General features: G+C 34.5%; 1 long non-coding RNA gene across 2 annotated transcripts in view; it reads left to right on the top strand.

Moving 5' to 3' along the window:
* The first annotated feature begins 253 nt into the window (after window positions 1–253).
* The window catches only part of LOC141425733 (uncharacterized), a 29,996-nt gene continuing 5,721 nt past the window's right edge, over window positions 254–24,528 (top strand). The window contains exons 1-2 of one of the 2 annotated variants that reach the window (XR_012450813.1): window positions 254–8,831; window positions 12,529–12,652. This is a non-coding gene — a long non-coding RNA (uncharacterized lncRNA). Of the gene's footprint in view, window positions 8,832–12,513; window positions 12,653–24,528 lie in introns of both variants that reach the window. The other variant, XR_012450812.1, reaches the window with a different exon arrangement.

Here is a 24,528-nt window from a genome sequence, read left to right as displayed (position 1 = left end):
GGTAACACCCACGCACAGGAAATCAATGTGAGTCAATGCCCTGTATAGCTATCCTTATCTCAACCAGCAAAACCCCTTGTTCCTTCCTATTATTGCTTATACTCTCTCTACAACAAAATTAGAAATAAGGGCAAAATAGTTTCTGCTGGGTATTGGGGGGGAGCGGGAGGGGGCGGAGTGGGTGGTAAGGGAGGGGGTGGGGGCAGGGGGGAGAAATGAACCAAGCCTTGTATGCACATATGAATAATAAAAGAAAAATGAAAAAAAAAAAAGTCCATAATCAGTCTTAAGTAAGTGAGATTATACAAAATACTGCACATGGGCCAGATTCATTCTGCTAGAGGTCTGAAGAGAAGAGCTAGGATTTTCTTTAAAAAAAAAAAAAAAAGAAATTCTGCATGTGTACTGAAGCTTCTTCCTGTACCTGAGAGTTCCAGTCTATACTTTCTGCAGCCTGTTCAAAAACTTAGCACTTGGCTAGCCAGCCCCACAATTATTCAACACATCTCTAATATATATCTCTTACTGGTTTCGTTTTTTTCTGATGGAACTAGTTTACTGAAAGTAGAATCTGGTTACCTGGTTTCTTTTAATTGCATGGGCGAAACTAGAGAAAGACAAGACCAGAACTTAAAATTTCCAGCTCAACCTCTGCATTAATGACCTGAAAACTTCTATAACTACCCTTAAAAAAAATCTAATTTCTCATAGTGACAAGGTCAAGATTCCTAAAACACAAACCCAAAGCCTAATCCTCTATGTCTGAATAACAATGCAAATTGAATTTCCAGTCTCATTAGTGTCTTTCCTTTAAGAGAGCTCTTTGATTATAGAAACAGGGTCTTGTGCACAGTACCAGATTGATCTCTGTCTATTAGAGTATCCCTTTTAGGGAATAGCAGCCAGAATGTCTTATTGAGAACTTAGTAGTCACTGAGCAAACTTTGCCCATCCCTGTCTCCTTCCTATTCTTCTCAGCCTCTGGTGACTGCCATTCCACTCAGTTTCTATGAGATCAAGTTTATTCAAAGAAAGTTTTAAGTTTTTCAGGAATCTTTTTTATTTGAAATCAGGGTGTAAGAGTCCACATATGTGAATACTACATGTTTTCATTTCTGTGTGTGACTATATGTGTGAATGGTAATTAATAAGATTTTAATAGAAGAAAATAAATATTAACAGAATTTTATCAAAATATATAACATTCAGGAAAATAATGAATATTTAGTTGTTATGGTGTCAGTAATTTGCTGATTTCACTAATTCATTCAAGCAAAGAATAAAGTACTACTTACTGAACTTTAGCATTACTGGGCTTTGAACTCAGGAACACACACTTACTAGGCAGGCTCTCTACCACTTGAGCTATACCATCAGCATGTTTATTTACCTTTTCAAAGGGAACTCCTCTGTCGTTTAGGGGACAGGAATAGGAAATCTAATATTTTCTGATTTATATATTGTTTGGATGTTCCTATGTAGAGATGTGTTTCATATGATGTGTTTTATACTGAAAAGCTGTTCAAAATGCATTAATGGTTATTTTGAAAATAAATACATCATAATGACAAAAAAAAAAAGAAGCAGGGTCTTGAAAATTGAAATGGGGACATTCAGGAAGAGTCCAGTTAATGTGAGCACATTAAACCCCTAAATTCAGATGAGACTTCTTTGCCAATAGGAGCAGCCCTTCCACTCCTGCCTGTGTGCCATTCCCCTGTTTTATATGAACAACATGGAATGACTTCCCCTAAAATAAATGGCTTCCTATGCACTGCTGATTTTTTTCAGCACTTACCCCCCACTGCCTTTCTTTGCTACTAGACCTATAACAAGATTCAAGTCCCAGTAGACTATACAAAGCATAAAATGTAAATTTTAAGGTATGCTACCCATGACAGGACTGCATGATTTTTTCAAGATCACAGAAATCTGTAGAAGGTGTGTAAGAATGAATACTAATGGTTTAGGATCATGGTAGAAGGCATATAAATTTGATTTATTGATATAGGCCCACCAGATTTACTGTTGTGGCACAAAGAGTTAAAAGGGGTTTTAGCAGTTTGTTTGACTTACTGGTTGAAATGTAGCTCCAAGGTGGCATACAGTAAATGAAGTTGAAGTTCAGAACTGCCTTGGTATATATGCAAGGAATTAGGGAAATTGGGAAGCTAGCATTGATTTTCATGCACTACTCACTCATCCATCCCAAGAATTTCTACAGGACACAACTTTCATCACTATTGTGAGAAATATGTTGTATGAGGGGAGTCCCAAAATCTCTGATAAACTCCATTGTCATAGGTCAGAAATTGTTGTGGAAACTTCAACTTTCAATAGAAATCTCTAAATGCATTGGAGGCCATGAATCCTGGAATGGCAGAGGCCATGTGGCAACACTTAATCAGCAAACATCATGGTAATGTGGGTACCATGATGAAAAGCGGAGACCAAGCAGTAATCAGAATAGTATAACCTGCAGAAAACTGGCATCAGCTAGTTGGTGATGGTGTCTCTAGAACAGAAATAGGCAAGAATCTATAAGTTATTACGTGATCTATACAAACATAAGAGTGCTAAGTTCAGTAAACATACGTCTCATTTGAATTACTGAAAACAGAAAGTTGTGACTTCTGCATCAGTTTCCACATAGAAACCAATCTATAGATACAGAACTCGTTGAAGGAAAGATACCAGGTTCCCTCAAAGAACAGTTCTGTTACAAAGTCAAAGTTTTATACTATTATGGGTTGGGGAGAGAGGAAGAGATAAACAGGCAGAGCACAGAGGATTTCAAGGTAGTGAAAATATTCTCTATGATATACTAACACTGTGTACATATCATTATATGCTTGTCCAAACTCATAGAATGTACAACTTCAAGAGTGAACGCTAATGGAATTTGGGTATAAAGATGTGTCAGTATAGATTCCTCAGTTCTAACACTTATTCTATTCTGGTAAGGTAAGGCATATTGCTAATGAGGGAGGCTGCACATATGGGGGAGGCACAGAACTAGATAAATCTCTATCTTCCTTTCAATGTTGCTGTGAACTTAAAATTGTTCTAAAAATAAAATCTAAACATTTTTAAAGGAATGATGATCATAATCTATATTATTAATTATAAGTAATAATAATAGAGTATTGATAAATGTTTTGAAGTGGATAAACCTTGAAAATATTATGCTCAGTGAAAAAGGATAGTAAAAAAAGAACACATATTGTATGTTTCCATTTATGTGACATGTTCAGAGCCACCAAATCCATAGAGACAGAGAGTAGCTTAGTGGTTGCCTCATGCTAAGGATGAGCAGCGATTGGGAGTAAATCACTGATAATGGATACAGGTTTTCTTGCCAGGGGGATGAAAAATATTCTAAAATTGATTGTGATTATGGTGGTACAATTTTGAGAAAATACTAGACATTCACAGGATATACTCAGAAACCCTGAGTTACACGCTTAAAATGGGTGACTAACATGGTATGGAAATTAAACATCAATAAAGATGTTATTGTTACAAAAAACTATGATGACTTGATTATACTTTTTAGTACATGTTGATTGTACAAAGTAGTGGGTTTCATTATAACCAATAAATTCTACCTTTAAAGAAATGTCAATTCTACTGCTATTGACATGCCTAGGAAAAGATAAAATAATTCCGATTAACTTTGAAGCCATAGTATCCCTAATACCTCAAAAAAAATATAGACAAAACTTACTAATTACTATTGATACAACAATACAAATGAATTACTAATAAATTATTCATCACTCACATAAGATACCCAAGGAGGAATAATTCTGTCAATGCAAGAATGCTTTGAAATTAGGAAATGGATTGCTAAAATACTCTCCATAGATAAGTAAAAGAAGAAACATACGGCCGCATTCATAGAGACCTGGTAGAGAATGAGAGTGAACTGAAAATCAGCATCTGTTTCTAGGATCGAAAAGCTTGCATAAAAGGAGAAATAGAAGAGTACTTCTTTGATATAATAAATCAGCAGTCAACGTCACACCTAATAAGTTATTTTAGCTGTTTCTATTGTTTAGAATTTCAATTAATGTACAAAATGAAAAAAAAGAGCTATAACAACAAAAAATTAAGAAGGAAAAACTTAAGTTGACATTTAATGTGGTAGTTTTTCTAGATGACTAAAGATAACCAACTATAGAAATTACTGGAAAGATAGCTATGAAACATTTTATCAAAATAATTAACCTTATTATATAAAAACTGGTACAAGCTATAAAATATAATGAAAACAAAAATTCCATTTTTCATAGTCATAGAAATATTAAATATTTAAGAACTGACTCACAAGAAATATTAATAAAGTATAAAACTTTACAAAGTCTTTAAAAAGATTTAATTTCCTGCATACAAACACTATCCTCCATAAAAATTGAGATACTTCTCAAATTAATCCGGTTACTTTGATGTAATTCTAACCATGTTTTTAATGATCCCGTTTTTGTAACTTAAAAGTGTTCTGTAGTTCATCTGAAAGAACGAGTGATAATACTAAAAACGATTTCTACCTGAAGCAGATATGAAGGGACAATAAAACCTATCATAAGACATAACATGATGAGAATAGAGGATGACATCAATGAGTCAAATTGGAAAGCACCAAAATAAATCCTTGAATGTAAGTGTTTTTAATTCTGATGTTGTTTGAGATGGTTCTTCAAATTCATAGAGAAAAGAGGTATAGTTAAATAAATAGTAATTGCCAATTTATTAATTTATTTTTAAAAATTAAGAACAATGGATCAATGTCTTAGGATGCACCACTATTTTATATATTGCTAAGAGAAAAATATCAGATAAACTTTAAAAAATGAATTCTTACTATTTAGTCTTATTAGTCTGCATATGGCAAACTGAGAGCCTCTGTTTTTGTAAATAAGGTTTTATTGGCACGACTATGTTCATTCATTTTCATATTGTCCATGGCTCCTTTTGTACTACAGTTTCAGTGTTGAATAGTTGTGATGGAACATGCCAGGCTCACAAAGCCTAATGTATTTCTTATCTACCCCTCACAGAAATGTGACAGCTCCTCTTTTTTTTTTTCCCATTTGGTTTTGTTTTGATTTGTTTTTTGTCATCACTGGGGTTTGAACTCAGGGCCTTACACTTGCTTGACAGATGCTCTACCACCTGAACTACTCTACAAGTTCTTTTTTGTATTAAGTATTTTTGAGATAGAAACTCACAAACTATTTGCTTGGGGCTGACTTTGAACCATGATCCTGATCTTTGCCTCCTGAATAGCTAGGATTGCAGAAAGAAGCTACCTGCCTGGCTGGTTTTTGTTTGTTTGTTTATTTGTTTGTTTAAAAGAGTTAGTTTAGACTTACTTAGATGTATGAATTTTAATCACATATCACTCGTGTCTATAAATATAGAAGTAACATGTAAGTTCAACAAATTTATGACATGAACAAGCCTTCTTTCTGTTGAAAGTATGCTCTTCAGATTCACCTTTTCATTCACTGTTATCTTTGTCTATGTTTTGTCACACAGTGGTGTCCTTTTTCCATCTAGAACTTTGGTGACAGAGTATTTCTTAAAAGCTAGTTTTCCTTTTGTTTGTTTGTTTGTTTTCTCCTAAGACTTTGACTCTCATATCTCAGTTTTGACGCGACACTGCCTTGATTTTCCAGAAGGAATCAGACGGACTGTACCTGACAGACAGGGATGGTAAGACTTTTTCCATTGTAAGAGGAATTCTGCTTTGAGATGCTAAAATGTGAAAAAGGTAGGTCTTGTAATTAATGAAATAGAGTTGAACTTTCATCGCCATCTGGGATAAATTCTAGGTGGAAAAAACTTGAATGCAATAATGAAGGCAAGAGAGTCAGAGAAAGCAGAAGTGAATATGAACATGATCTAGGAGAAAGCTCTTTCCAAAAATAATAGCATAGGAGGAAAACCTTAATAGACTTATTTGCACTGTGACTTTGAACATGAACTTGTCTATGTGCCTCACTCTTCCATGAGGACAATAATACCTTCATCATAGGGTTCTTTTGAGACTTAACTGATAGATTAAGAACTCAGACTAATATTAGATACATTTTAAGGCCACATAAATTTGAGCTTATTTTGTTATTTGACAAATCAAAATAGAGTACTGATGTTTATGAAAACTTATTACCTATTTTTCTTCCCTCTGTCAAATTTCCCTTGTTAAGTATGGAAGTTTGAGTGTGTCCATATAAAGATGCCTTTGCACTTTGGTTTCAATCACATGTTAATTGCAGGGCATTAGATATTTCATAAGTATAAGAGATACCAGTTTATCCCAATTTTTTACATATTCCTACTTTGCCTTCGTTTTTTTCTTGGATGCAAACACAAATAAATTTCTGGATTCTTGCTTCTTATAGTGAAAGACATTGACAGCCCCCAAAAGATGTTACATGCCATGTAAGTCCATGTTTTGAGTGTGGGTGCACATGCAGGTGTGGGCAGCAGTGTGTAGCTAAGCTGCTTCTCATGCAACTGGAGAGGTTGTCTTAATCTCTTTCTTAGACATTTTGCAGAGTGGGACATTTCGCAGAGGTTGTGACTGATAATAAAATCCACTCACAGCTTTCATAGGGATTAATCCCATTATATTATGCAAAGTTCCTATCTAGGCAATCCTATTAGAAAGTAAACAAATCCTCTCTCTAAACACATCCTCTCTCTAAATAGATTTAAATAAGGCAATGGAATTTGCATATTTTACTCATGCTCCCTCAGTGCAAATGGGCAGCTAAGCTAACATAGGAAGAGTGCTCTTTGGCAAAGTTAACTAGAAACAATAATTACAATATAATACCCTCTAATTCCCAAAGAAGGGGAAGGGATCTAATTCTGCACTATGTATTAATTAATTTCAAATGAAAATAACCCTAAAAATATTATAAGAAAAATTACAAATTTGGAAATATATCTAGAATATGTGTGATATAATGTTTTATTCTCCTTCATATAGAAAGAGATTATACAGCAAAGGAATAAACACCACATCTAGGACAAAATGGGCACATAAAACAAGAAAGTTTGGGAAGAAAAGAAACAAAATCAATAATATTATATAACTTAGTAGTATGTATACATGCTACATACATATATATCATATACAAATAATTGTATATCATGTATGTGTGTATATGGCATGTATGTATTATATTTCTTTCTCCCTCTTTCTTTGCATCCTCCTTTTCCCCATCTGTTCCTCTCACTTTTGCTCTATCTCTCCAAATATATGTGTGCCTGTTTGTTCATGTATTTTTTTCTTTTTTGTGATACTGGCGATTGAACCCAAGGCCTCATATATGCTAGGCAACTGCTCTACCACTTGAGCTACACCTCCCTCCAACCCCTATGTCCTTATTTTGTTTTTGAGATAGGATCTCAGTACTTTTTTTGCATTGGATTGGCTGCAGACTCATGATTCTCCTGCCTCTACCTCTTGTGTAGCTCAGATTATAGGTGTGAACTCCCATGCCTAGCTGTCTATTTCTTAAAGGCCTTATATATGCTGGAAACTGTCCTAGACACTAGAGATAAAGGAAGCCATGCCCAGTCCGAGGTTGTTTATGCTCCAGTGGGTAAAATTCCAGTTCTACTGGTTATTTCGGACCTGTGCAAAACACATAATGCTATTTTTAAATCTTGCAATGACTCTTAAATGCCCTACAACATTTTAGATGGCCCCTGGACATTCTAGGTCTGTTAGGATGTTTGTCTGCACAGAAGATGCACAGGGCCATTTCTTTATCTCAAGGCTAGCCAATCTGGTCTGGCTAATTCAGCTGAAGACTCTTGAATGTAATTTCCAAATTTTCTACAACAAACAGTAGCAAGAACTGGTATGGAGAATTGTAATGAGATTTTAATTAATGTCTTATAGTGTGATAACTAAAGAGGAGTGGAGGAACTAGTATTTAAAGTGAGATGTAAAAAATTTGCTGAGGTTGGCAAGAAGAAGTGTTTTAATGCAGAAAAGGATTCAAACAAAAGCATGAAATCAGAACAAGTGTAAGCATATTATGGAGATGTCAAGCAGTCCAGTTTTGCTGGAACAAGGAAAGGCTGAGCAGCAGTACCATTGTTCAGGATTTAGTTGTGGACAGAAATCACAGCTAAAGAGAATTAACATGGCCATTGCCTGACAAAGTGTTGGCTTGGAGAGTGATTAATAGCATTGTGATTATTTTGAAACTCCTGCAATATTCAAAATGGGCAAAGTAAGATGGAGGAGGAGGCAATGGAAAGGCCCAGGTGGAGAGAAGGCAAGGTTGGGAGAAAGAACCTATAGAGATGGCTTTATTCTCACATTGATTACAAAACTGTCTCACACAATTAAAAGATCCTTTGCTGGATCCACAATAACGCCATTAAAAGGAATGACACTTTTCTGAACTAACATAAGCTTTAAAAAGAAGTTTTATTAACTAAAACACATAGGTGGCTCATACAGTCCAAAGATATTGCTACAAAAGTGAATTGAATCCTAAATCTAGCACACTGACCCATCTCTTAGATTTCTTAGGAAGTTTTAGACTTCATAAGTCAGCTTCATTCTATTTCTCTCTCTGCAGAAAGCTTCCTCTTTTTTCTCATGAGAAGACCACATGACTGAAACAACATAAGCCTTTGATAGCTCCGATGTTTACATATAAAATTTCCAAGAGAGTTGAGTTACTCTATACTTTATTATTCCTAAGTATGGTCAGAGCTCACCACTGGACCCATAAAATTTCAAGGACAGATGGATATGATGGTACATGCCTGTGGTCCCAGCTATTCAGGAGGCTGAGGTAAGAGAATGGCAGTTTGGTGGTCAGCAAAAAAGACTTAGTGTGGCTCAAGTGCTAGAGCAATTGTTCAGCAAGTGCAAGGCCCTGAATTCAATTTCTAGTATTGAAAAAAATTTCACATGAGCGCAGTGGATAATTTTTGCACACTCTGTCACTATCTAGGTTTATTTATTAATCTTTACAGGGAGTATGATAGATACTTTAAGAATATGTTTGATGCTGAAAATATTACAATTATTGCTTTCTGACTTTGCAAGTTCATAAACCTTTTAATATATCCAAGCTATCATATTAGACTTTTAACAATGGCATTACATTTTTGACTAGATTCAGTTCGTAGTCAGTTATCACCCTGGGCCATTTCCTACTTCTAAATATCTTTCTTTTTCTTGCCTTTGTAGTTTTGTCTTTGTATGTCATTTAATTTTTGAGAAATATCTATTTTATAATATATTACATTAATGGGTTGATTTAAATTATTTTCTCATTATCTTGAAGTCTGCAATCATCAGCTACTTTGAGGAGAATTAAAAAAGAAAGTAAAGAAAATCAGGCCTGAGCATGCTTATTGTAGATGCTATTTTACTTATCCTTATTACCTGTTATTATTATTGCTACTATGATTATTTAATTTTAATTTAGCAAACAGTTTATTTTCCCCATTTATTCTTCTCGATTTACTCCTCAAAGTAAAGCTGTCTAACTTCTGTCCTTAACCCTCCATCAAAAAAACATTGAAACAAAAATTGTGCCCATCAACACATAATCAATGGGCAATTCCATCTGCTTCTTGACCTTTCAACCACATCGGGCAAGTGAGTTCTTCCTTTCTTGAAAAATCTCCTTTGTCTTGGAATCACTGTCATTACACTTAGCTAGATTTCATCATACTTTTCTAGCAGTTTTTTTTCTTTTTGTTATTGATTACTTTGTGTATTACCTCTTCTTTGCTTACATTTTTGTAATGTGTTCCAAAGTTCTCTCCTGGACCTTCAGCCAAAGCTCCTTGAGTGATTATATAAACTTTTACCATCTCATAATTGACACAGTATAGAGCTGTAGTTAAGAGTTTGGACTCTCCTGGATACATACCTAAAAGAATGTAAGTCAGGATAAAATAGAGACACTTGCACACTGATGTTTATTGCAGCACTGGTCACAATAGCCAAGCTATGGAAACAACCCAGATGCCCAATAACTGATGAATGGATTAAGAAAATGTGATATATACATATACATGTATGTATGTATGTATACAATAAAGTTTTATGCACTCATATGGAAGAATGAAACCAAGTAGTTTGAAGGTAAATGGATGCAATTGGAGGACATCATGTTAAATGAAGTAAGCCAAGCTCAGAAAGACAAAGGCACATATTTTCTTTCTTATGTGGAAGATAGATCCAAAAGATAAACATATGCACAAAAACAAACATGATAACATACAAACTTATGTGTAGAACATGTTTGTAATAGTGGAACTACTCTATGGAACCTGAGTGAGGAAGGAAAGGAAAAGAGAATGATAGAGTCAACAATATTGAAATACATTACATCTGCACAGATAGAAGATATAACCATACATATTGAAATCTGTTGAAAATGGGAGGAGGCATGGAAGGGGTTGAACTGACCAAAGTAAAGTATATTCACAGCAGGGACACATTGAGAAACCTCTTTAAACATTGACAGGAATTAATGATGAAAGACAGGACTATAAAATATGTACAGTGGGGGGTAGTTGTGAGGAGTGGAGGATATGAAGGTGAGGGACTATGGTTGATGGACTTCATATACATATACAAAATAGAATGATGAAACCTCTTGCAATTGCTTTACTTGGGGCTGGAAGAGTTTTGCAGAGGTTGATGGTGGGGGCAATCTAGCCCATGTACAGTGTAAAGCTATTCAGAATGGTAATATGAATCACCCTTGCACAATGAATATATCCTAATAAAAAGATAAAACATAAATAAATAAAAATAAACTTTAGGAAACAGGAAGAAATCCATATAAAAGACTTGAAATAATGTTAAAAAACAAAAAATAAAAAAGAGTTTGGACTCTAAGCTGGGTGCAATGTCTCATACCTGTAATCCTAGGCATGTGGGAGGCTAAAATAAGGAGGATCATGCTTTGAGGCCAGCCTGGGAAAATAATTCTTGAGACTCTGTCTCCAAAATAACCAGAGCAAAATGAACTGAAGGTGTGGCTCAAGCAATAGAGCACCTACTTTTTAAGTATGAAGCCCTGAGTTCAAACTCCAGTCCCACCCAAAAAAAAAAAAAATAGTTTGGGCTCTGAAACAAGATTTCCTTGTTTTAAATTCCAACTCTAAGCAATAATTTTTCTATAAATGGTGACATCATAGTAACTATTTCACAACTTTTATGATGATTAATAAAGGTAATTAGTTTGTCAAAGTTCCTGACATGTAATATGACGCATCATCTGATATAGTATGCACCGTAAATGTTGGATTATATTGAGATCAACATTTGACAAACTTCATATGTATCCCAAATCCTATCATCTGAGATTTTTTCTTTCTTTATTCTTTTCTGATCATCCTAGTATTATAATGCACAAATATAAGTATCAGAAAACATTTAAAATATAATGTGATATAAGGATGTTCTACAACACAGCACAACAATAGATAAAGATTTTAATGTATAAAGAAGTATGTCCTACAGTAGCATTTGATTTTTATGTCAAATATGGGTTGGCAGAGTGGCTCAACTAAGCTTGAGAACCTGAGTTCAAACCTCAGTGCTGACAAAATAAAAATTAAAAAATTGTGGAGATATATGATAAATATTCCCAGTTGAAAATCAGAGATCCCTAACTTCAATTTAAAAAGAGTAAACAGTGTTCTTTACATGATATGCTGTACTTTAATTAATCTTCTAAAGCTAGACATTTGTATTATTTCCAGAATACTTCAATAATAAAATATATTAATTAAGAAGCATTTGTTGGGAGTTAATGATCATAAAATTGGTAGACTGGAGACCTATTCTACTGCTTACAGTGAAAGTATTAAGTTTGTAGTGTAGACCTCAAAAACCAAGAATGTTACTATGGAGGCAGCACATTTGTGTGGAAACCAGCACTTCTACTGAAGATGGGCTTAGGAGTCAAATTTGCAACTGCCTTCTATCTTTATCTACTGTCTGCCATTGTCTCATGAAAAAACATGGATAATGTGGATACAAAAACTAATCAGGTTTTGTTTGTTTGTTTTGGAAACAAGTGTCTAGAAAAAGAAAGAATAGGCCATGAAACATAAATGTTCTAATAACCTTTCAGACATCTAGACAGACTCCATGAGAAATATATTTCTTATGCTTAGAGATGCCCTGGTGTATTAGGAAGATAGAAGAATTCACAACTTTCAAAAACAGATTTTTGAGAGTTTCAATTGCATGACAGATGCCTGCAGTTCTGGACTGAGCCATGTCTCATAAAGCAGGTATGGTGCTTTTAAAATTAGAAGGCTCTTGGGACTCATTTTATAGAGGCTACAAGATAGCTGCCTCAGCTAGAGTGCACTTGGTGATTGCAAAAGTCCAAAGACAATAGCAAGATATTGAGCATGGATAACAGCTTCTAGATTATAGTCATTAAGTTGATTCTTAGGTAATCTAAACTTGAACACAATTGCTTTTCTTCCTCATAGATTGTCTCATTCCAGGCAACATATTGACTCTGAGGACTGAAATGTTAATGACATGGATTCTGTTGTCACAGAAACTCATCATCTAACAGAAGAAGTGAACACAAAGATGTCAACAAGTGTGGAAGCACCACGGAGCCTGGTAAGAGAGCAGTTTTGCCATGAGTAAAACCTTTGCTCAAGAGCTCAGCCTTGAAAGTATCAATGGAACTTTCCAATTAGAATAGGAGAGGGAAGATAAAAGAGAATGATGGAGAGTCAACAATACTGAGATACATTACATCTGTGCAAGTAGAAGATATAGCAATATGTATTGAAAGCTGTTGAGTAATGGGGGTGGAAGGGAGGGAGTAAGGGAGAGTAATGGAAGGGATTGAACTGACCAAAGTAAAGTATACTCAAAGTGGGGATACATCAAGACACCCATTTGAACATTGGCTTTGGAATTAAGAATGAAAGACAGAACTATAAAATAGGTATGATGTGGAGGGTACTTGTGGATGGGGAGGTGAAAGTGAGGGAATACATTTAAGGAATAGAATGAGGAAACCTCTTGCAATTTTTTAAGTTGGATGGGGAGGGAGTTGTTGCAGGGGAGATGGTGGAGGCAATCTAATCAATGTACAATGTAAGGCTATTCAGAATTGTCTCAATGAATCCCCCCTGTACAACAAATATATGCAATAAAAATGGGAAACAAAGAAAAATGGAGGAATGGCCTTTCAGAAAATAGGAACCTCAGTAACAAGAAAATGTTATGAAATATTTGGTAACGTGGCAGACATTTTAGAATTCTGGAAATGAAAAATCATGAAATGAATAAATCTGAATAAAAGAAACAAATCACTTGCTATTCTGTCTTTTATAATCCCTTTCTACTGTACATACACTCCTCAGACAAGCACAATTACTCAGTGAAAGTATTCAAAGTGCTCTTCTTCTTTCTAGAAGTCTTTCTCAAATTATTGTATTAATACAATTCCTGCTAGTTATCTTTCAATAATTGTCTATTTGTATGTGCAGACTTTTAAAGAATTCATATATAAATTATCAGTATATTTCTTATCCTATAATAATTTTTCCAGTAGTATATTTGTGTGGTTATCTGTGGCAATATTGTGAAGACCTAAGTTTATGTCTTTATTGTGTTTCGGTAGGAAACAGTTGTTCTATGAGATGCTTAGAGCATTTCCCAACACTTGTAAATCTCATTCATTCTCCATGTCTCACCTTAAAAGTGATTTTTTTCTGCCAGTCCTTCTCTGCTATCCAAGACTATTTGTATTCCCAGATTATACTGGAATTTTCAGGTCTCCTTGTATATTTCTTTACTATAATCCTACACATGATATTTGTTTCTTGTCCTCTAACCCACAACCAGTGGGGGCAGAGCCATATGCTTTTTGTGTACCCAGAATCAAGCATCTATTCTCTAGTATTGTGAAATCTATCACATGATAGATTGTATTAATCATCCATGGCTTTTTTTGAGACCAATGGTACATGATAGTAATATGGCCTAGGTTGATAATGTATTTGAAGTACGGTAGAGTTTAACCAGCATAGCCTATTTTCTAGGGACAAAGCAAATATGAAATTATGTATTTAAATATCATATCCAACTTTTTTTAGCATTGGACTCAAACTAATTGAGCTGATCAGTCACAGAAAGGTCAGTCTTACTGCTTGGGCAATGTGACAAATGATACAAGTGGTGACATTTCAAAATAGATTGAATCAACAGTAAAAATAAGTCACTGAGTATAATTCTGTCCTGGCAGGAGGACCAATTGGTTAATTAACCACTACCAGAATGCTATATGGTTTGAAGAAAATTGTAATATAAGATTTTAAAACTTTATGAGGTGTCATAATCCGAAAACATTAAAAATACAGATGTAGAGCTGAATGTAAACATTTTCCTTCAGCCTCTAACCCACAACTCCAAGTTACTAACTTTCCCTGAGAGAAGGAACAGGAGGTGAGCTGTTGCCACCTGCCTGGCACTGTAACTAAGTCTTCAAAAGCCATCCCACCACTCTTTAAGGCCAGATATTTCAAACTGATCAGGAGCCTGGCAACCCAGTGAGTTCTACGATCAGGTGCTTATTGCCACAATTCATTTGCTGGGAGTGAGTTATTTGATCAGAAGCAGTGCTGTGTGGAATTGCATGATGGCAAGCAAGGCATTTTTCTAAGCCTATCAATAGACTATGGCATGGTACTGGAGTTTGAACTTGGGCTTCATGCTTGCTAGGCAGGCACTAGACCATTTGAGTCATGTCCTCAGCCCTTTTTGCTTTAATTATTTCTTTTATAAGGTCTCACATTTTTCCCAGAGCCAGCCTGGACCACAATCCTATTTATGCCTCCTGCATAGATGGGATGACAGGTGTACACCACCTGTCAGATTTTGACCATTCTTATAATTAGCTAGTGGTACCATATAGTTGTTTAATTCACATTTCTCTGATGAAATGTAATGTAAGGAAGCTTTTAATATGCTTGTTTGCTATCTATATGTGTTCTTTGATGAGTTGTCTGTTAAGAGCTTTGGCCAATTTTTATATTAGTTGTTCATTTTCTCATTCCTGAGTTTTAGGAGTTCCTTGTACCTTTTTCAGATGAGATTTTTATCAATATTTTCTCCTAGTCTGTGGCTTATATTTCATCCTATTAACAGTGTGTTTTGGAGAACAGTAACTTTTAGTTTTAATGAAGTCCAGCTTACAAGTTCTTTCACTCATGGATCATTCCTCCAGGGCTATATCCAAAAAGTGATCAGTGACCCAAAGTCATTAACTTTTTATATTACCCTTGAGATTGTAACTTTGTTGTTATTGTTTATTAGTTTCCAAGAAGGTATTTTCCACATAGACAATCATGTCATCTGAAAGCAAAAGCAGTTTTATTTCTTCATTCACAATTAATACACCTTTTATTTCCTTTACTGTCTTCTTGCATTCACTAGAACTTCTAGTATGTTGTTGAAAAAGAGAGGTGAGAGACAATTCATGATAGAACTGATCTTTTTCTTTTCTTGTAAAGTTTTTGTCTAATTCAGGTATTAAGGGCAATCCTGGCCTTGTAGAATTAAGTTTTTGTCTGTTTCCATCTTCTGTAAAAAGACTTTAGAGGACTAGTGTAATTTCTTTCTGATAGGTTTGGTAGAAATTGCCAGTAAACCCATCTAGGATTCATGCTTTTTGTTTTAGAAGATTATTATTGATTGATTCAATTTCTTTATTATATCTAGACCTATTCAGATTGGCTATTTCTTCTTATGTAGCTTTCACAGATTGCATATTTTAAGGAATTGGTCATTTCATCAAGTTCATAAAATTTGTAGTCATAGACTGCTCATAGTGTTCTTGATAATCCTCTTAATGTCCATGGGATCTACAGTAACTTCCATTCTTTCATTTCTGACTTTAGTAATGCCTGATATTTCTCTTTTTTCTTAGCTTGACTAGAATATTGTCAATTTTATTCACCTATTCAAAGACCCAGAATTTGGTTTCATCGATTTTCTCTAATGCTTTCCTACTTTTAATTCTATTGATTTCTGTTTTAATTTTTATTTTTTTCTTTCTTCTGTTTTCTTTGATTTAATTCACTTTTCTTTTTCTGGTTTCATTAGGAAACCATAAGATCCAGTGATACCACTCCTGGGCATCTACCCAAAGGAACATAAGTCAGGATACAATAGAGACATCTGTACACTGGTGTCACTGCAGCACTATTCACAATAGCTAGGCTTTGGAAAGAACACAGCTGCCCTAGAACTGAAGAGTGGATCTAGAAAATGTGATATATATATATATATATATATATATATATATATATATATATATATATAATGGAGTTTTACTCAAGAATAATGACATGTGGTTTGAAGGTAAAGGGATGCATTTGGAGGACATCATGTTTAGTGAAGTAAGTCAGGCTTAGAAAGACAAAGGCTACATGTTTTCTCTCATACATGAAAGATATCAAAAAGATAAACATACACAAAAATAAGCATGATCATATACAAAATCATACGTAGAATATGTTTATAATAGTGGAACTACTCTATAGAACATGGGGAAAGAAGGAAATGAAAAGAGAATGATAGGCTATCAGTATCGTAAAACATAACATCTGTGAAGGTATAGGATACAAGGATGTGTATTGAAAGCTGTTGAAAAATGGGGGGTGGGAGGTAAGGGAGTAAGGGAGAGTAATGGAAAGGATTGAATGGACCAAAGTTAAGTTTATCCACAGCAGGGATACATTGAACATCAACTTAAATATTAATAAAAAATAGTATACATTCTAATATACATTCAAGGCTAAAAATTTCCCTATAAGTACTGCTTTTGCCATTTTCCACAAATTTTGATAAACTGTGCTTTTGTTTTAATTTAATTCAAAATATTTTAAATTTTTCTTGAGAGTTCCTCCTTGACCATGTGTCAATTAGAAGTAAGTAGCTTAATCTTCCCATTTCTAGAGATTTTTGTGTTTATCATTGTTATTTATTATTCATTCAAATTCATGTGGTCTGACAGCAGACAATATATGATTTCTATTCTTTTAGTTTGTTAAGGTGGTTTTTGTTTGTTTGTTTTCTAGTACTGGGGTTTGAACTCTAGACTTTGCACTTGTGAGGCAGGCACTCTACTGCTTCAGTCATGACTCCAGCCCAAGTTGTTCTATATGTACCAGAACGTGATCCATCTTAGGAGTGTTCTATATAAGCCTGAAAATAATGTGTAATCTGTTGTTATTGAATGTAATAGTCTACAGATGTCAATTATATCCAATTATTGATGGTGATGTTGAGCACAGCTGTGTCCTTAATGATTGCCTACTGGATCTATCCATTTCTGATAGAGAGGTTGAAGTCTCCAACTATAATAGTGATTTCATTTATTGCAATTTAGTTTTTGCCTAAGATATTTTGATGCTCTATTGTTAGATACATATACATTAAATATTGTTATACCTTATTTGTTGTCTGAAAAAAATCTTTATTTCTCATCTATTTTTGAAGGATAATTTCACATAGTATAGAATTCTAGGCTGGTATGTTTTCCTTCAACACTTGAAATATTTCACTCTTCTTGTTGACATAGTTTCTGAGAAACCAGATATAATTTTTATGTTTGCTCCTTTCCAGTTAATATGGTTTTCTTTCCTTCTTCTTTTAGAACTTTTTCTTTATTTTTGGTTTTCTGTAGTTTGCAGATAATATGCCTTTATGTAATGCTTTAATTTTTTTTGCTTGTTTTTTTTCTGAACTTCTTGGATCTCTATTTTGATGTCTTACATTCATTTGTAGAAATTGTGGTCTTAAGTGTTTCTTCTGTTCCTTTCTCTCTTTACTTTCTGAAAATACCTATTTAAACATTTTCTACAACTTTTATAGTTGTCTTGCAGTTATGAATATTTGTTCTTTTCTTTCATTTTGGTTTTTGGGGAGTTTCTATTGATACATCTTCAAGCTCAGAGATTTTTTTTCCTTAGCCATTTTCAGTGTACTAATAAGCCCATCAAAGGTGTTCTTCATTTTTGTTACAGTATTTTTTTTTATCTCTAGCATTTCTTTTTATTTTTTCCTTAAGATTTTGATTTCTGCTTGTGTTGCCTACCTGATATTCCCTTAAGGCCTTTAGTTTTAAGTAACTGATTGGGTAATATTGACATCTCTATCATGTCTGGTTCTTATGCATGCTCTGTTTCTTCATACTGTGTTTTTGCCTTTCAGTGTGTCTGATAATTATTTCTTTATAGTTGAACCTGATGTGCTGGTTAAAAAGAGAATCTGTAAATAGTCCTTCAGGTATGTGTTGGTAAGATGCGGGAAGAACAGAAACATTTTATAGTCCCATGATTAGGTTCAGTATTTTACTGAGCCTGTACCACTGGGCTGTTAACTTTGTAAGTGCTTTTCAGTCCCCTCAATGTAGCTGGGATAAATTGGCTGCTTGAGTTATTTTCTTTCTACCAAGTGGAAGGTTAGCACTAGTTAGAATTGGATATTTTCCTTCCTACCAGTAAGTAGACTTCCAAGCAACTTGTTTAACAGTTCCTCCTGAAGCAGACCTGGCTAACAAAAGCAGTATATTTTATTTTTTTTTTATTTTTTTTTATTTTATTTTATTTTTTTTTTATTTTTTTTCTTTTATTATTCATATGTGCATACAAGGCTTGGTTCATTTCTCCCCCCTGCCCCCACCCCCTCCCTTACCACCCACTCCACCCCCTCCCGCTCCCTCCCCCTCAATACCCAGCAGAAACTATTTTCCCCTTATCTCTAATTTTGTTGTAGAGACAGTATAAGCATTAATAGGAAGGAACAAGGGGTTTTGCTGGTTGAGATAAGGATAGCTATACAGGGCATTGACTCACATTGATTTCCTGTGCGTGGGTGTTACCTTCTAGGTTAATTCTTTTTGATCTAACCTTTTCTCTAGTACCTGTTCCCCTTTTCCTATTGGCCTCAGTTGCTTTTAAGGTATCTGCTTTAGTTTCTCTGCATTAAGGGCAACAAATGCTAGCTAGTTTTTTAGGTGTCTTACCTATCCTCACCCCTCCCTTGTGTGCTCTCGCGTTGATCATGTGCTCATAGTCCAATCCCCTTGTTGTGTTTGCCCTTGATCTAATGTCCACATATGAGGGAGAACATACGATTTTTGGTCTTTTGGGCCAGGCTAACCTCACTCAGAATGATGTTCTCCAGTTCCATCCATTTACCAGTGAATGATAACATTTCGTTCTTCTTCATGGCTGCATAGAATTCCATTGTGTATAGATACCACATTTTCTTAATCCATTCGTCAGTGCTGGGGCATCTTGGCTGTTTCCATAACTTGGCTATTGTGAATAGTGCCGCAATAAACATGGATGTGCAGGTGCCTCTGGAGTAACAGTCTTTTGGGTATATCCCCAAGAGTGGTATTACTGGATCAAATGGTAGATCAATGTCCAGCTTTTTAAGTAGCCTCCAAATTTTTTCCCAGAGTGGTTGTACTAGTTTACATTCCCACCAACAGTGTAAGAGGGTTCCTTTTTCCCCGCATCCTCGCCAACACCTGTTGTTGGCGGTGTTGCTGATGATGGCTATTCTAACAGGGGTGAGGTGGAATCTTAGCGTGGTTTTAATTTGCATTTCCTTTATTGCTAGAGATGGTGAGCATTTTTTCATGTGTTTTCTGGCCATTTGAATTTCTTCTTTTGAGAAAGTTCTGTTTAGTTCACATGCCCATTTCTTTATTGGTTCATTAGTTTTGGGAGAATTTAGTTTTTTAAGTTCCCTGTATATTCTGGTTATCAGTCCTTTGTCTGATGTATAATTGGCAAATATTTTCTCCCACTCTGTGGGTGTTCTCTTCAGTTTAGAGACCATTTCTTTTGATGAACAGAAGCTTTTTAGTTTTATGAGGTCCCATTTATCTATGCTATCTCTTAGTTGCTGTGCTGCTGGGGTTTCATTGAGAAAGTTCTTACCTATACCTACTAACTCCAGAGTATTTCCTACTCTTTCTTGTATCAACTTAAGAGTTTGGGGTCTGATATTAAGATCCTTGATCCATTTTGAGTTAATCTTGGTATAGGGTGATATACATGGATCTAGTTTCAGTTTTTTTCAGACTGCTAACCAGTTTTCCCAGCAGTTTTTGTTGAAGAGGCTGCTATTTCTCCATCGTATATTTTTAGCTCCTTTGTCAAAGATAAGTTGCTCATAGTTGTGTGGCTTCATATCTGGATCCTCTATTCTGTTCCACTGGTCTTCATGTCTGTTTTTGTGCCAGTACCATGCTGTTTTTATTGTTATTGCTTTGTAATATAGTTTGAAGTCAGGTATTGTGATACCTCCTGCATTGTTCTTTTGACTGAGTATTGCCTTGGCTATTCGTGGCCTCTTGTGTTTCCATATAAATTTAACAGTAGATTTTTCAATCTCTTTAATGAATGTCATTGGAATTTTGATGGGAATTGCATTAAACATGTAGATTACTTTGGGGAGTATCGACATTTTTACTATGTTGATTCTACCAATCCATGAGCATGGGAGATCTCTCCACTTTCTATAGTCTTCCTCAATCTCTTTCTTCAGAAGTGTATAGTTTTCCTTGTAGAGGTCTTTCACATCTTTTGTTAGGTTTACACCTAGGTATTTGATTTTTTTTGAGGCTATTGTAAATGGAATTGTTTTCATACATTCTTTTCCCGTTTGCTCATTGTTAGTGTATAGAAATGCTAATGATTTTTCTATGTTGATTTTATATCCTGCTACCTTGCTATAGCTATTGATGATGACTAGAAGCTTCTGAGTAGAGTTTTTTGGGTCTTTAAGGTATAGGATCATGTCGTCTGCAAATAGGGATATTTTGACAGTTTCTTTACCTATTTGTATTCCTTTTATTCCTTCTTCTTGCCTAATTGCTCTGGCTAGGAATTCCAGTACTATGTTGAATAGGAGTGGAGATAGTGGGCATCCTTGTCTGGTTCCTGATTTTAGAGGGAATGGTTTTAATTTTTCTCCGTTAAGTATAATGCTGGCTGTAGGTTTGTCATATATAGCTTTTATAATGTTGAGGAACTTTCCTTCTATTCCTAGTTTTCTTAGAGCTTTTATCATGAAATGATGTTGGATCTTATCAAAGGCTTTTTCTGCATCTATTGAGATGATCAAGTGGTTTTTGTCTTTGCTTCTGTTAATGTGGTTTATTACGTTTATTGATTTTCGTATGTTGAACCACCCCTGCATCCCTGGGATGAAGCCTACCTGGTCGTGGTGAATAATCTTTTTGATGTGTTGCTGAATTCGATTTGCCATTATTTTGTTGAGGATTTTTGCATCAATGTTCATTAGGAAGATTGGCCTATAGTTCTCCTTTTTGGAGGTGTCTTTGCCTGGTTTTGGGATAAGAAAAGCAGTATATTTTAAAATGGTTCCTTTTCACCTCTTCCTCCTGGGAATAGGAGGAATTTTTCTTTAGTTTTACTGTGAGAATTGGTCAAGCTCCTGGAAATAAAACTTGTAAAAAGCTCCTCTTTAACTGGGTCCTCCTGTAGACTTTAATGCTCAGATTTATATGTACTAAGCCTCCAGTACTTCATCAATTACAATTCAGATTTTTCTATTGGTCCCCATGGAGTTTTCACTCCCTTATCATTATGATTCTCTATATCTGCCTGTCTGCCTTTCCAGTTTGGAGGCAGTTGTTTGCCCTGTTACTTCACTTCTTTTATGAACCTAAGAAGAATTGTTGATTTTTTAGCTTTTTAATTTTTAGGACAGAGTGGTGACTTCCAAGCTCATTATATGTGGAATGAGAAGCCAAAGGTCTCTTTACTACTCTTTGTATTGCCCAATAATACTCCACAGTATAGACATACCACTTCATTTAACCATTCCTTTTACCAATTGATGGAAAATTGGTTGTTTGCCATTTGGGGTTGTTATGAATTATACAGATGTGAATATTCATATATAACTTTTTGTGAAGAAAAATTTTAAATTTCTCTTAGATATCTAAATGTACAATTGCTGATTCATATGGTAATTCTATGTTTAATCTTTTGAAGAACTGACAGAATGTAGTGTATATGGGTTCCAGCATTACTGTATCCTCACCAGCTCTTAGTATCTGTCTCTTTTTATTGTAGCCATACTGAGTAGGTGTGATGTGATATCTCCTTGTGATTTTGATTTGCATTTCTCTGATGACTAATAATGTTAAGCATCTTTCATGTGTTTATTGAACATTGTTATACATTCTTTAAAGAAATGTCTGTTCAGATATCTATATCTTTTTAAAATTTGGGTTGTCTTTTATTATAGAGGCATAAAAGCTCTTTATATACTCTTTAAATACAAGTCCCTTGTTAGGAGATATGTTTATAATTTTCTCTTCCATTCTGTGATTGCCCTTTTACTTTCTTTATGGTGTTCTTTGTAGCATAAAAGCTTTTACTTTTGACAGTGTCTATTTTACCTACTTTTTCCTACCCTTTCTTTTTTCCTCCCTCCCTTCTTCCCTCCCTTCTTTCCTTCCTTCCATCCTTCCTCCCTCATGAATTTTTGTAAGAAACCATTGTCTAATTCAAACTCATGGATATTCATGCCTGTATTTTTTCTAAGACTTTAATCATGCTACCTTTTACTTTTAGATCTTTGATTCATTTTTAATTAATTTTTATATGATGTAAGTATAATTATAACTTCTTTCTTTTTCATGTGCCTCCCAAGTTGTCCCAATACAATTTTTGAATCAAATTTCCTTTCCCCATTGAATTATCTTGATGCCTTCTCTCAAAATCAATTGAACATGAAATGTAACGGTGTATTTCTGGACTTTAAATCCTAAAGATCATAGAAGTATAGTTTTTCAATGTAACAATATTATTGCTGTGGCTTTGAAGTCAGTTTTGAAATTTAAAAAGTGAGTTCTTCAAATTTGTTCTTCTTTTTAAAGACTAGTTTGGCTAAAGTCCTTAAATTTTCTTCTAAACTCCTTGAATTTTCAGATGATTGTTAGCATCAACTTGCCAATTTATTCAAAGACTACAGCTGGGATTTTTGCAGGATTGTGTTGGTTGTAATTTTATTGCCATGGTCTCACATAGCAATTTATTTCACCTCTCATGTGATACTCAACACAGTTTGTTTTGAAGTATATTTATATATAATATAGAGATTTTCCCCTTTCTAGATTACAAGTTCTATGACAGTAGAAATTGTCCCTTATTCTTTAGCAAGTCTGAGTCTTCAAATGTCCTCAAAAATCTTTGAAAAAAGCAGATATTTAAAAATATTTAACTTGCAGAAATCTTTAAAACTAGGACAAGTTAAAGTCTAGTTAATATGATATCCTTGGTCTTCTTCATAGTGGATTTATATAAATCATTAATTTGATCAATTACTGTCAGATAAGGGTACAGCCAGTCTTGTCTTATAATAGGTACAAGATACCTTGGGAAGTGCTATTCTTCATTTCTACATTGATGCTTGTAAGTTCCACTTTAAGTATAAGGCTTGTTCAAAGCTGCTATTTTTGTTTTAGTTATTTAACTGCTCTTTGCTTTCTAGCCAAATTGGATTTTAAAAGTAAAAAATAAGAAACATGGCAACACACATATTAGCTATTTTCCAGGGGTTCAGGAAAGTTTCAATGAATGAATATAAGCATATTTTTAAATGACTTAAAATAGAAATATGCAGGTGGTTGGATATTGGTCATGATTCATGAACTATACATAAACAGCAGAAAAATAATGATTACTCTGTATATGCTATCTCTTTGTCTAAAGAAGAAGAAAATGCTGCTAGGTCTAGTAATTCTCTGGCCAAAAATAAATGGGTATCACTTGTAGTTTTAAATTGCCATATCTGTTTTTCTAGTTAGTCATGGCATTAACACAATGGGACTTGACTTAATGACCAGCAGATATTGTATGAATTATTTTCAGCTCACAAAATGTTGCCAAGAGACTTTCATACATGGAGTAAACCTCCAAACAGTTTTTCAAACTGTAACCAATGCTGGTTCACCCACACCACTGTTAACACTGAATTACTTGACACATCTTTAATTTAAACTACCACAATAACATTTCCAGTCAAAAGCGACTAGTGTGAACACACTCTTGCCAAGTTTCTGGTTACTGTATGACAGGACAGACCCAGCTGGTATAGCATTCTTTATAGACAATTCTCTGACACTGAAAATGCCCCAAATTTCCTTTAAAATCAACAAAGGTTTGACTAGCTTATCCACTGTGGTAATATATGTAATCTCCTGGCTATTTTTTACTGAACCACTTGCTAAAATTTATTTTTGGTAGCTGAAATAATTCCTTTTGATGTACATAACTGCATATCCTCCAAATCCATTTACCCACAAACCACATTCTGTTGTTTTATATGGATAATGTCTCCCATCATTGGTAAGCAAAACATTATTTATAATGGGATAAATATGCCCACAGATGTGGTTAAATATACAAACAGTCCAACATACATTA

This window comes from Castor canadensis, chromosome 8 (assembly GCF_047511655.1).
Source record: "Castor canadensis chromosome 8, mCasCan1.hap1v2, whole genome shotgun sequence".
NCBI classification, from domain to species: domain Eukaryota; kingdom Metazoa; phylum Chordata; class Mammalia; order Rodentia; family Castoridae; genus Castor; species Castor canadensis.
Note: the sequence above shows the minus strand (reverse complement) of the source record. Positions and strands in the feature narration are given on the sequence as shown.